General features: G+C 38.0%; 1 non-coding gene across 1 annotated transcript; it reads right to left on the bottom strand.

Moving 5' to 3' along the window:
* Positions 1-1,145: 1,145 nt before the first annotated feature.
* Positions 1,146-1,218, bottom strand: trnak-uuu (transfer RNA lysine (anticodon UUU)). The gene has a single exon. It is a non-coding gene; the product is annotated as a tRNA-Lys (tRNA).
* Positions 1,219-2,345: the final 1,127 nt, after the last annotated feature.

Below are 2,345 nucleotides of genomic sequence, written 5' to 3'. Positions count from 1 at the left end.
TGGGTGATTTCCAAATGCACCCTGTGTTCCACCAGAACGGAAAGTGTTGTGGCAACCCCAAAAGCAAATTGAAAAATTGGCAATGTCAATGGTAAATATTACAAATTGTTTTGGGCTCACTTCCTTGAAATGAAATAGTGTATTAAAGCAAACTGTGCAATGTCACAAGAGCAACATGGATTCTTGAATATGAAAAACAAAGAATATGTTTTGCCACATTCAGCATAAATTATCTGTCCCAAATGATGCAATGTGATTACCAAATATCTGTGTTAGATTTATAGAATGTGCAGCATATTTACGAACCATAAGATGTACTGAGAGGAGGCTTCAACAGAGAGGGGAAGATTTTCAGGTGTCCTGCACATACAGATAATACAGCCTTGAGGTGCGTTCACAATTCTCTGCATGCTTCAGTGGTCATCGGCAAAGCAAGTAGAGAAGTAGAGATGCATCCTGACAGGATACTCTTGGTGATAGAAGCCTAGATCCTTAATCCTGCTAAGATTGAGAGAGAGGATGATGTCCTGACACTAAGCCATTAGATTTCTCTCTCTCCTTCCTGTTCTCTGTCTCTGTTTGATGATAATAAAGGACCCCTTTGAGTAGAAGTGGTGCTCTTCTATTACATCTAGATTCTAGAACTTGAATGCCAAACAAACATACAAACATGCAAACCAAAAATCTTTCCCAAATTCTTGCTGTTCTTGGGATCTCCAATGATACAAGTGTGTATGAAGTTAAAATGTAAACTTAACCATTTTAGCTTTCGATATTAGATGGCATTCCTTCAGTGATTTAGTACCTTCAAGCAACTTCATGTTGTTTTACCAAAAATATAATTTTATGTATATCAGTCAAAAATATTACATTATTAATATTGGGGTGGCAGAGGCAAGATTTTTTTTTTAAATTTTAATTCAGACATACAGCACAGTAACAGGCCCTTCCAGCACATGAGCCCATGTGCCCAATTAACCTACAACTCCAATATGTTTTGCAGGAAACCAGAGTCCCCAGAGGAAACTCATGCAGACATGGGGAGAATGCACAAACACCTTACAGTCAGTGCCGGATTCAAACCTGGGTCGTTGGCACCGTAATAGCATGGCGCTAACCACCGGGCTAACCGTGCCACCAAAAAATGCCTAAACAGGAACTTGAACTCTGGACCCTCAGATTAAAAGTCTGGTGCTCTACCATCTGAACTATCCAGGCTCTCCAATTAAATTCCATTGTTACTTGATGACTGATTTACCCTCTGAGTTTAATATAGACCCACATACAGGATGGAAATGAACAAAGTGAGGCCTGACTGAGATCAATAAAGTTAGAAAATGGGGAGAAGAAATCTTGGGGATATTGTGGCTTGGAGTCTAGTGTAGCTATTGAAGATCCCAGATATGTTTTCCTTCAAATCAGTAAAGACCTTTAGCATTTGTTCTCCTCGTCATCCTCATATACCTGGTGGCCCTCTCTGACATAATCTTTGACTATTAAGTCAGCTTCCATACATTCACTGTTAACACCAAATTTGATCAGGTTATGCATAAATTAGGCTCACATCCTTTGAATGTGCATTTTCTGGAATTTATCAGTTCTTAGTTTTTATTTCTGCAGATTTTGTCCCCATAACATTTTGTGCATCCTTCCTTCTTTCTATCTTGCTATAAGCAATGCAATGTTGAACTGATGCTGCATTATTGACTCTTTCCAGGAATTACTCCATCGCTCTTCATGACTTCACAGACATGTTGGCAACTCAGCAAATGATTTATGTTCATTTATCAATCATTCCTCAGTGATGGATCATTATTCCAACATGGAATAATCTACAACTCAAGTTTAAATTTTTATTACACTTTGAAATTAAGCAAATCAGATTTTGTTGTGTTTTGAGCTTGACAACCTTCCACAAAAGACAAGTAAGGAAATTCCAACAGATTAATTTACTTGTTGTCTTGGTTCCTTTTTTAATAAGTGTTCATAGGAATCTACTGTCCATTCAACTGACAAATAGTTTCGGGAAGTATTGTTAACATTGCCCTTATTTTGAATTGTACTCAATTCATCACAGCTTTAGTTACAGAGCTGTGTACGCTGACAAGATTTGCTAGAAAACCCCCAGGTAAATCAGCTCAACATTGTTCAAATCCCCACTGATCAAACATGCTGGAAACGGCAGCTCTAAGACAGAGGTATGCCTTAAATGGATCAAATGTAACCTGAAAAACTGGCAGAACTCAATAGGGTCATTTACCTAAATTATTTATTTGAGTTTCTCTGGCCACAGATGTTGCCTCCCAGCATTTTCAAATTTCATGACAAGGCTTCTTCAAAAAATC

Source organism: Narcine bancroftii, chromosome 1 (assembly GCF_036971445.1).
Source record: "Narcine bancroftii isolate sNarBan1 chromosome 1, sNarBan1.hap1, whole genome shotgun sequence".
Lineage (NCBI taxonomy): Eukaryota > Metazoa > Chordata > Chondrichthyes > Torpediniformes > Narcinidae > Narcine > Narcine bancroftii.
The sequence above is the reverse complement of the archived record's forward strand: the minus strand, read 5'-3'. Positions and strand labels throughout refer to the sequence as shown.